General features: G+C 35.7%; 2 long non-coding RNA genes across 2 annotated transcripts; one reads left to right on the forward strand and one right to left on the reverse strand.

Annotated features, from left to right (window-relative positions):
• Positions 1 to 5,668: 5,668 nt before the first annotated feature.
• On the reverse strand, positions 5,669 to 9,722 carry LOC127120776 (uncharacterized). Its single transcript, XR_007803253.1, has 2 exons — positions 9,424 to 9,722; positions 5,669 to 5,914 (listed from the first exon to the last, which is right to left on the reverse strand). It is a non-coding gene; the product is annotated as an uncharacterized LOC127120776 (long non-coding RNA).
• A 673-nt stretch (positions 9,723 to 10,395) lies between these two features.
• Positions 10,396 to 11,732, forward strand: LOC127120770 (uncharacterized). The gene is made up of 2 exons (XR_007803249.1): positions 10,396 to 11,072; positions 11,149 to 11,732. It is a non-coding gene; the product is annotated as an uncharacterized LOC127120770 (long non-coding RNA).
• The last annotated feature ends 462 nt before the right edge of the window (positions 11,733 to 12,194 follow it).

A 12,194-nucleotide genomic window follows, 5' to 3' on the forward strand; every position in this document is an offset into this window, starting at 1 on the left:
CTTAGACACCGCTTCTATCTTAGAAGGATCAACAGCAACACCACCTCTTGAAATCACATGACCAAGAAAACTAACCTCTTCTAACCAAAATTCACACTTAGATAGTTTAGCGAATAACTTCTTTTCTCGGAGAACTTCTAAAACCACTCTCAAATGCTCAGCATGCTCTTCTTCAGATTTCGAATACACCAAAATGTCATCAATAAACACCACGACAAACTTGTCTAGGTACGGATGGAAAATCCTATTCATATACTCCATGAATACTCCAGGCGCATTAGTCACACCAAAAGGCATTACAGAATACTCATAATGTCCATACCTTGTTCTGAAAGCAGTCTTCTGAATATCCTCAGTTTTCACACGTATCTGATGATACCCAGATCTCAAATCTATCTTGCTGAACACACTCGCACCAACCAACTGATCCATCAAATCATCAATCCTCGGCAAAGGATACCGATTCTTGATCGTCACTTTATTCAGTTTCCTGTAGTCCACACACAACCTCATAGTACCTTCTTTCTTCTTAACCAATAACACTGGTGCACCCCACGGTGACACACTCGGACGAATAAATTTCTTATCCAACAGGTCTTCCAACTGACTCTTCAATTCAGTTAACTCAACAGCTGACATACGATACGGAGCCATCGATATCGGTCTAGTACCAGGTACCAAATCAATCGAGAACTCAACTTCACGCTCTGGCGGCAATTCATTCACTTCTTCCGGAAACACATCAGGAAAATCACACACCACGGCTAGATCACAAATCGCCAGTTTATCTTTAGCCTCCAAAGTCGCTAACAGCATAAACAACTCTGCCCCATCTGCTACTTCCTCATTCACCTGCCTCACTGATAGAAACAAATCCTTTCCTTCCTCAACCTCAGGAAATATCACAGTCTTATCAAAACAATTGATATAAACTCGGTTACACACCAACCAGTTCATACCCAGAATAACATCAACCTGCACTAGTGGAAGACACACAAGGTCTATCCCAAAATCTCTACCAAAAATACTCAAAGGACAACTCAAGCAAACTGAAGTAGTAGTCACTGAACCCTTCGCAGGAGTATCAATCACCATACTACCATACATCTCAGATATCTCTAACTTAAGTTTCACAGCACAATCCAAAGATATAAAGGAATGAGTAGCACCGGTGTCAATAATAGCTACAAGAGGAAAGCCATTAATATAACACGTACCTCGGATCAAACGGTCATCTGCAGAAGTCTCAGAACCCGATAAAGCAAAGACCTTGCCTCCTGACTGATTCTCCTTCTTTGGCTTAGGACATTGTGGACTGATATGACCCAACTCTCCACAGTTGAAACAAGTCACAGTCTTCGACCGGCACTCTGCAGCCAAATGACCACTTTTCCACACTTGAAACACTTCCTCACAGCACTGGTACACTCATGGACACGATGTCCAGCCTGACCACATCTGTAACACTTAGCAGGGGCACTGGAGTCTCCCCCACTAGGCCTCTTCATCCCACTCTGATTCTGGAAACCTCTGCCAGCTGCATACGGTTTCCCATGATCATTCTGATTCTTGCCTCTTCTATCAACCCTCTGTTGATAGCTTTCCGCCCTGGCTTTGGAATCCTGTTCAAAAATCCTGCAACAGTCAACCAAGTCAGAAAACACTCTGATCCGCTGATACCCAATAGCCTGCTTGATCTCGGGACGCAACCCGTTCTCAAACTTCACACATTTTGAAAATTCCCCATTAGCCTCATCATAGGGAGTGTAATACTTCGACAGCTCTGTGAACTTAGCAGCATACTCAGTAACAGACCGATTGCCCTGCTTCAATTCCAAGAACTCTATCTCTTTCTTTCCTCTGACATCCTCCGGAAAGTACTTCCTCAGGAATCTCTCTCTGAACACCGCCCACGTGATCTCAGCATTTCCAGCAGATTCCAACTCAGTGCGGGTAGCAACCCACCAGTCATCAGCTTCCTCTGACAGCATATGCGTACCGAACCTGACCTTCTGGTTATCGGCACACTCAGTTACTCGGAAGATTCTCTCGATCTCCTTCAACCACTTCTGAGCGCCATCTGGATCGTATGCTCCCTTGAACATTGGAGGATTGTTCTTCTGGAACTCACTCAGTTGACGAGCAGCTCCCATTCCCACAACATTCGGACTCCCTCCAAGTACTCCAGCTAGCATACCCAGAGCCTCAGCAATCGCAGCATCATCTCTACCTCTTCCAGCCATCTCTATTCTGAAAACCCAAACAACTAAAACAATGAGTACTGATAGGGTTACACAACACCTATACCGTACAGGGGAAACATAATAATTACGACTCGACTCGACCGACTATGCTCTGATACCACTAATGTAACACCCTTCTAAAATACCCCAAATATTTAATTAAAATATAACAACACATCAATCAGAGTAATATGCAATCAAGGGTGTCACACAATATTTCGCAATAATTATTTAGTCATGCTCATTATTTAACTCAAAACATAGGGTATTGCACAATACGCAGCGGATAGAGATCAAATCGATCATTCAAACATGTAACATATTACATGTAAATTATTCAACAAAGTAAAAACATCCCGTCCCGATGTTACATCTATCAGAGCATGACCCACTTAGGAGACTACACTAGACTCCAAGCATTAGCTTCTACTCAATTCATTGCTCGTTACCTGAAAAATAGTGTAAGGGTGAGTTTCTCAATCGATATAATAAGCATTATAATTTATCATGTCATGTTAAGTAATTTAACACATTTCATCACCCTAATCATAACACACATTCAGTAACAACAATATCAACTCAATCATACTCAGTATCATCACAACACACAACACAAACACACGTATAATACTGGAATACATCCATTCATATTATACGCCATACATACATACATTATGCAATGAGACTCCACACATGCGGTACCGACTATTCGTGAACATATAGTTCACCTCACCGATCAAATCCAGATACGGCTACCAAGTCCACTAGTCCCACTCAATTGAGACCTAGTGACTCCCTCACTAATTCCTCACCACAGGAATTAGCTACCACCGACTCACTAATTCCTCACCACGGGAATTAGCTACCACCAACTCACTAACTCCTCACCACGGGAATTAGCTACCACCAAGGACTACAATATGCATGCTAAATCACCTAGCAATGCAAAATCATCAACAATGATCCACAATGGACTTATGCTCACACTCTAAGCCATAAAACAGTCCATTCACCAACACATGCATAAGATATACACTCATAGCATTATGCATACCATCATACATCATCAACACATTCATCAAAACATCCTATCATGCCAATTAATCAATCACAGTATTAGCACACTCTACTAATACCTACACTGCTCAAAACAGCGGGAATTTATCCCTATTACATCATATGCCAACATAGGCCAACCCTCAAATAGGCACACAACATTTAAAACACCAATTTTCCACTCTGCAACAGTGTTAACCGGTTAACGCCCTGGGTTAACCGGTTAACGCAGCACAAACACACTTTCTGGCATAACGCAACAGTGTTAACCGGTTAACGCCCTGGGTTAACCGGTTAACGCAGCACAAACAGCAATATCTCAGCAATCATAACAGTGTTAACCGGTTAACACCCTGGGTTAACCGGTTAACGCAGACAAAACAACAATTTTTCACAAATCACAACAGTGTTAACCGGTTAACACCCTGGGTTAACCGGTTAACGCAAGACAGAAAGCTGTTCCTGCGCTAACACAAAGCAGAATGCAGAATTCTCCGCATTTTCCGCCGTTGGAGGACTTCCGGACCTCCGATTTCAATTCCGTAAAAAGCTACGTTTTCGGAAAATCACAACTAACCCAAACACAGATTCAATTACAGCCTAATCACAGTTTATCCAACATAATTTTCCAGCATTCATAATCCCAATTAGGGTCAATCCCATGGTTTATCACTACCCATTACATGCTAACACATAATACCCATTAAACGACGATAAATCCCCCTTACCTGAGTTAATCCGGCGAATCTTTAAGCTCCAAGCTTTTCTCTTCTCCAACCTTCTTTCTCTTGCTCTGCCTCTTTTCCCTTTTTCCTCTTTCACGATCGCTTCTCTGCTTTTCACGTAAAAACCTTTTTACTCCCAAATGGGCTCTTTTCCTTATTTCCAACTTATATATATTTTCCAATAATAATAATAATCCAATAATAATAATAATAAAAATTCCCAATTATTTAATTAAATTAATAAATATATTATTAACTCAATTTAAATAATCATTTTATTATTATCGGGGTGTTACACTCTACAGTGGAAACTACCATCATTATCTTTACAATTATCTTTCTCTTGTGGTTATCACAAGGTGTAGCAAAGTTTCTTTCTCATATCAATTGTCTAATGCAACTACTTTCAAGATACCAATCTTCACAAGACACAATCTCGTGGGAGTAACAAGCAATATAAACAAGAATACTAAGCTTGTCAAGCCAAACTTGTTAATGATGCCTTTGAAACAAGGATTTGTTTAGGTAGTTCCCCAATCGACCTCGCTATGGGTACGTCTGGCCTCAATTCGAATTCGAATCGAGATGATATAATAAATCTTACTTTGCAAAATGTGTGTATACAAGAGATGAATAAATTGAACTCTACAAACCCTAAGTTTGATATTGAGTCTACCACCTCCAAAACCCTTGATCAAACTTGATCAAGTAACAAACCATGCCGCTTCAATTCACCTATTGTTGATACTTCCTTGTAAGGCACCCCTTGTCCCAAGGCTTTCACCCGGCTGAAATAATCCCAAGCGCATGATCTTGTAACCAACAATACCGATTTGATTCACCTGTTCTCGCTACTTCCTTGCAAGGCACTCCTTGTCCCAAGGCTTTCACCCAGTTGAATTAATCTAAAGGGCACACTTGTTGAGACCAAAGGTTTTCCAACACGATCCACCGTCTCACGCTATTCCTTTGCAAGGCATCCTTTGTCCCAAGGGTTTCACTCGATTGAATTTGAATTGCACAATCTTATCCAAAACCTTCAAACCCTAATTGATCTTGAAGGAAAACCCCAACTTGGTTTTATGATTTAAGTCCCTTAAAGTTCCCAACCCAATATTCTCGGTACAACAAATCTAATTGGACGTTATCAACCGTAATATAGATGACACCCAATTAAAAAATGATTATGTGTAGTTTGATTGTGTGTGTCTATAGATGGAGTTGAAGATGATGATAATGCTTTGAAATCCTGAATTCATGTAGGTTTTACTCACTCTAGAAACCTTGCTAGAGAATGATGCATGTATGAATTATTTATATGCATGAATGATTGAAGGCAAAAAGGAATGCAAAAGAATGCAAAAATTCAAGATTTTAGGTCTATAGGTCCACCTATACGAGCTATATGTCGACCTATACAGGTCATGTTTCGACCTATTTGAAGCATAGGTCGCCCTGTAAAGGTCATGTGCTCCCTATAGGTCAACCTGACAAAGCGACACATGGAACAAAGCCTACATGCTTTAATAAAGCAATATGAGTGCCGACCTATACACTATATGTGCCGACTTGTAGTTTAAAAGGTCTCCTATAGGTCGACCTATAATCGTATGTGTCGACCTATAATGAGTATTTTTCATACCATTTCCAACAATGTTGACATGCTTCTTAATGAAAGAACACTAAAATGTACAACTAGACTTGGATGATACCGTCCAATTTACATAAACGCTATTTCCTAGTTTTGAAATCATACAAAACATATCTAAAAGGAAAGTTTCACTCATATACTCCACCCTTTTGATGAATGCAAAACTTGAGATAATGCATTTATTGTTCTTGAAAAGCTCCCTCTGAATGTGTGCATCATAGCTTCATATATTTCTCCCCCTTTGACAACATCAAAAAGAGACAAAGTATATTATTAACAGTATCAAATATTCAATATAAAATACATATGCAATTGCAAAGATAAGAAGTTCTCTCACATATATTCATCAAATATGAAAACATACAATAATAATAAATACAACCATATAAACCAATAGCCATAATCATTCAATACAACAACCAAAATATCATCATTGTCTCAAATTCAAAATAGTAAAGTAATATTGGTCAATACATAAACCATAAGCAAAAATAAACCAGAAACACAATAAAGATGCATACTGACTCAAAGCATGATTAAAAAAAAATGCATAGTGACACATGAGATCAAAAGACATAAACAAAAAAAAAGCATAACACTTCATTCAAGAATCACTTTATCTTCTTCCACGTACTCTTGGAATGGATCTTTCTCCCTTATGCTAACCCTGCCCTTCATTGCGATATTGAGAATCCAAGAAGTCACGCATCTCTCGGTAGAACCTTTCATAATGACCTGAACCTTCTTCTTGGACTGAGATTAAGTGATTAATCCTAGTTAGAACAACAACATGATTAGCATTCATATCAGTCCGTCAGGATACTGGAGACTTTGTCACATATGAAGCAAAAGCCTCAAAGTTGGAATCCTTAGTAGACATGTGTTGCTGCATCAGACGGAACTGCTCCATTTGTGCATCTTCAAAGGTCTCTCGCCATTTTCACTCCTCTGCATATCTCTCGTCTTTACTCATCTGCATGTTCTGAAGCATAATCATTATAGAGGCAGTATCAGCAGAACTAGTACCAAAGCCAACATCATGATCATCTTAATGAGAAGCATCATGCATTACGGTATCTCCTTCAATAACATCATGATGAACTCCCATAGGTTGCTCATTGTCCATGTGAGCTTCAGCTGCATCATCACCATACTCAACATGATCGTCAAAATTGTACACCTTCCTGTCATGCTTACTCAAGCGTAGATAGTACACTTGACGATTTACGTCCCAAAAGTAATTCATGTTAATCAATGTATGGTGAGAAAATTCTTGAGACGAACTAGGAGATTTGAACGTGAGATTCGGCAAACCAATTTCAAAGTTTAGAAACTTAGCAATCATAGAGGGATAGAAGAATGATGTGCCTTTGTTGCATGTTTTGATAGATAACATAGAGATACACAGTAGTGAGGCCAATTAATTTTGAATTTGTGCAGAATAATGTATACCAAATTATTCCAACAAAGTCAATTCTCAAAAAACCGCCATTCTTTGGCTGCAATATATGAGAAACCACCCATAGCAAAATTTTGTACACTCTATCTATCAATCTGTAGTTTAAAAAGGTCTCCTATAGGTCGACCTATAATCGTACGTCTCAAACTATAATGATTATTTTTCACCCAAAACCAAATTCTTCATGCACAACATAATATCTTGATACATAAATCTTTTCTAGACCATTTCCGACAATGTTGACATGCTTCCTAGTGCAAGAACACTAAAATTCACAACTAGACTTGGATGATATCATCCAATGTGCATAAACGTATTTTCTAGTTTTGACATCATACAAAACATATCTAAACGAAAAGTTGCACTCACAAATTATATTAAAATCTACATACATTCAGGTGTTGGGTATCGAACCTCTAACCTTAACCTTTTACTACGGTTGGTTTAAATGACCATTGTGGTATATTATGTGCTACTGTATTTTTAAGACAGCCAGTAAATGGTGGTTACAAGTAACCTACTTACAACCACACATTACTTTACCACGGTTCTTCAACCATGGTTATATCTCTTTCTCAATTGTAGTTAAATGTGTTATTCGTAGTAGTGATAACTGAAAATTTAGGAATTGGAGTGACATCTAGGTTTAAATGTTGTGCAATGCGAGGTTGCAATATATTATAAGTGTTGCTTGTGTCAACAAGAACCATCATAGGAGTTCCTCCAATTAGGCTTTGGAATTTTAGTTTTTTTTAGGGGAAACTAACCAATCGAAGCCCGAGAGAAGAGTTATAAATAGTATAAATGGGATCCATTTCTACAACTTCTTCTGCATTACTTAACTCAACCAATTATTATGTGGATTTGTGTCATCCTCAACCAGAAGTAAGAGAAACCTAATAGAAGCACTGTTCTATTAAGGAACAAATTTTCCTCACAATTATAACAAAGACTTTAAACACTTCGCTCTTGTAATTGAGTTTGTGAGAGGATTTATAATGGTAGTTTAGGTCTTTAGGATGTGGATCGAAATTTTGGGTTAGAAGTGTTTTGTGAAAATTTTGAGCTTTTGGTGTTTTGAATGTGGGTGTTTTGTGAGACAGAGTTTGTGCGAATTAAAGGGGTAGGGAATGAATTTTGAAATTTGGATTTGACATCTCTTTATTTGGCTACAATAAGTTTAACAAGGTCAATTGCTTGAAAGATAGAAATAAGTCTTCAAATAGCCATTTTATTTATAATTTTTGGTGTTTCACTAGAAATAAAACAATTAAAAATACCTTCTTGAGCCACTCCCACAATTTGATTTCCCAATTTCTCAAATTTACCTTGCTAATCAATAATTAAACTCTATTGTTTAAACTAAAATAATCCTGCCTAATGAATAACATAAGTTGAAGTGCCAAATCATAATTCTAAGGATTTTGTAAATGAAAACAAATCTAACAACGGATGGTGGATCCATTTAAACTAGCATAAAACATCGACCTTCATATAAAATATAGCTAATGGTAGAAAAAATTAGGTGGTAATTGATAAAAATAAAAATATTGTTGGGTATGTTAAAGAATCATGTTGAGAGGTATGGATGGAAAATGGGACAGAAGTTGGTTTTGAAAAGGCAGCTGGGGGATTGATGTAAGCGGGGCCCATAAATGGAGGTGGAGAAAATATTGAAGGTGATGGTTGGACAAGAGTGTTTTTCAGAATTTTCATTAAATAACCCAACTTCAGCCTTACATTGTAAATAGCTAGGATTTAAGAACATAAATGGATCATGAGCTTCTTTTAGAAACAACATAAAAGTACTAAAAGAGAATAATATTAATTGCACCCTTTTAATAAAAATAAATTTATTCAACAAGATTGATATTTTTTCTTATCTGGTTGAGTTTATTGGGCTTCAGCATCATCTTCTTATCATAATATGTATGTGTCTTTTTAGATTTTCCTTATTTAGAAGATTTTTGCTTGATTCCCTTTTTGTAATATTCTTTTCTTTAATATTTGCTAAACTTTCCTAATTTAAAAGGAGCACATACCTTTTTTTTAGCACATGTAGTGTCGGTGATACAATATTATGCTTGTTTGTTTCCTGTCTTTGAGTGACATGTTTATGCTTGTTGAGAGGAAACTTTGATTAGTTTTTTATAATCACCACCACCACCCCCTCTATATCTATCTATCTATCTTTTCCTTCATAATAAAAAGTAAATAGAAAACTAGAAAGCTGAAAAATTACTAATGGAAGTGTTAGGAAGAACAAGGCAATTGTTGAAGAGAACACACCTTTGTTACCTAAGACTCAAGAAAGTGATGTTAAGTTCCATGAAAATTTAATGGAGCTTCATTTTCTAGTGCTGTCTTCAATTTGTCCACCACAGTTGTTGGTGCCGGAATCATGAGTTTACCTACTTGTGTAAAAAAATAGGGATAATCCCTGGTCTTATTGCCATAATCCTTTCATTATTATTAACAGAAAAATCAGTTGATTTCATAATCAGATTTTCAACAGCAGGAAATATTTCTTCCTATGGAAGTCTCATGGGGGATAATATGGAGAAGCTTTGGTCAAGATATGTATTACAGTCAATAACATTGGCGTTTTGATTGTTTACATGATTATTATTTCGTATCTTATTATTCGTTTATGAAGCTCCGATACGCCAATCACACAGCATGTCACCGTCTCAGACACCGACACGCGTACGACACATATCAGACACGTTTTTAAAGTGTCCAATGAAAAAGAAAAACTTAATTGTTGCGGACACATATACGACACCTTATTTCAAATAAAGACACGGCCCAATTCAGAAAATTCAAGAAGTTTTTGTTTAAAAAAAAGTAGTTCTACTCAAAAAATTTCATAATTTCAAAATTTATAAAATAAATAGGTTTTTTAGCTTTCATATTCCACTTCTTTACTATAAAAACAATACAATTAGGATTCCTTATTTTTTTATATGTCATTGCATTTGTCTCCACAAAATTATTTTATTTTCTCCGATTATTTTCATCTTTACACACCATTGTTTCGATTTTCACAAGTTATCCATGAATATCAATTATCATGTCTAAAATTTGTTTGAAAGTGTGAAATTTTTTTTGATTGTTTTATCTTAAATAAACATAAATTTTACTTCTCATTTTAAACTCTTTATAAATTTTGCCCATAAATTACATTATTATATTAATAAAGAAAATATATATAGCCGAGTCCGTGTCCTATGAGTTTTACATTAACGGGTCCTTGTATCCGTGTCGTGTCCCGTGTCCGTGTCCGATTTTTCTGAATTTCTTTAAAACAGTTTTTATAAATCAATTTTCTGATGCATCATCAGTTTTTGAATTAGTTAAAAGAAATAAGGTGTCATCAGTATTACTGATGCATCATCAGTTTCTTTAATACTGATTTCAAATAAAAAATTAGTTAAAAGAAATTGAGTTTTACACAGAAATTAAAGTAATACTGATGCATCATTGGTTTTTGAATTGTTCGCTACATTTCCTGTACTAATAAGCGCTTATATTTGTCACACTGTTGGTATGATAAATTTTCAGGTATCGTCCATATTTTGTTCACTCTCAGATATGAATAATTGATGTATGCTGCTTAGTTTACTTAATCAGAAGCTTCTTTGGATTCCTTCTATTTGGAGAAGAAACTCTTGCTGCTTAGTTTTTTATTCTATGCCGTACATCTTGTGCTTATCATTCCAGTACTCTTCTATGTAGTGCTGATCAACATTGATGGACTCATGTTTTCTTCTTCATCAACTGAATCTTTGAATGTTGATAACTTCAGATTTTTCTCTATTACTTTTTCCCTTATTGGGAGAAAATTTCATACCTAGTATTTGGGATATATTCCAGTTCATTGGATCAACTACTGCTATTTGTATAGCATTTATATTTCCAGTTGCAATCACTCTCTGGTGAGTTTCTTCACTAAGAATATAATGATAATTAACTTAATATACAATTATCGTCAAGTAATTTCTTTTGCTGCAGGGATAAACACAACATAGCAACTAAAACATACAACATTCTATCGATCTTTATGATAGTCATTTCAGTAACGTCAAGTGCTGTGGCTATATACAACACAAGAAATGAAGCTTGTAGATATTTTTAGACCTGCCATTTTTAGGAAGGAACTTTACTTGATTCCAACCTAATGGAGAGCTGCTAGAAGGCTTGATCGAATTCTGGTAACTGAAGGGTGGTGGGATGTATGGGGCTGCGGTTCAGTGGCCTCTCTCTAGAGAAGTTTCTAATCATTGCTCTGTCATTCTTAAATATGTTAATCAGATGTGGGAAGCCAAATCTTTTCAATTCAATAAATATTTTCTCTCTTTATGAGATAGGTTTAACATCATGGATGAATTTGTTATGATTTGACAAGTTGTAACGTGGTCTATAGGAATAGGGTGTAAAATAAAACTTTTTCTTATTCTTTTTTGACGGTTTCAGAATTCTATCATTTGTCTCAATTTAATAGTAGATTAAGAGTGTACTTGCTTCAAAGGTTTTTTTTTAGTTTATTAGATTTTTGTTCTGGGCTGTTTTTCCATTTTAGATAGACACTTCTTGTATCAGTTTAACTGTCTCTACTTTATTTATATACATTATTTTGCTTTTAAAAAAGGTTATATATTATGTGTGGTAATGATATAATTTTAGAATAGGTTTTTTTTTATAAATAATATATTTTTATAATTTCCACAGTTACTTTTTAACGGTTGTTTTTGAATAAAAATTTTATTTTTTTTATTTGTCATTTTAAAGTTCAAGTAATATTAATTTTTATTTTGTCAAAATTATCTTTAATTATTTATTGAAAAGAGAGAAAAGGTCAAATAAATTAATAAATAATTAAGAATATTACGGGTAAAAAGATCATCATTACTTAAAAAGTAGTAAAAATTATTTATGGAAAAGTAATAAAAATTATTAAATTTATTGCGTATGCAGAAAAAAGTAAAAAAGAAAATTTTAAATGGAGGGAGTAATATTTTATTCATGGAAAAATATTCATATCGACAAAACAACATTAG

Source organism: Lathyrus oleraceus, chromosome 1 (assembly GCF_024323335.1).
Source record: "Lathyrus oleraceus cultivar Zhongwan6 chromosome 1, CAAS_Psat_ZW6_1.0, whole genome shotgun sequence".
In the NCBI taxonomy this organism is placed as follows: Eukaryota; Viridiplantae; Streptophyta; class Magnoliopsida; order Fabales; family Fabaceae; genus Lathyrus; species Lathyrus oleraceus.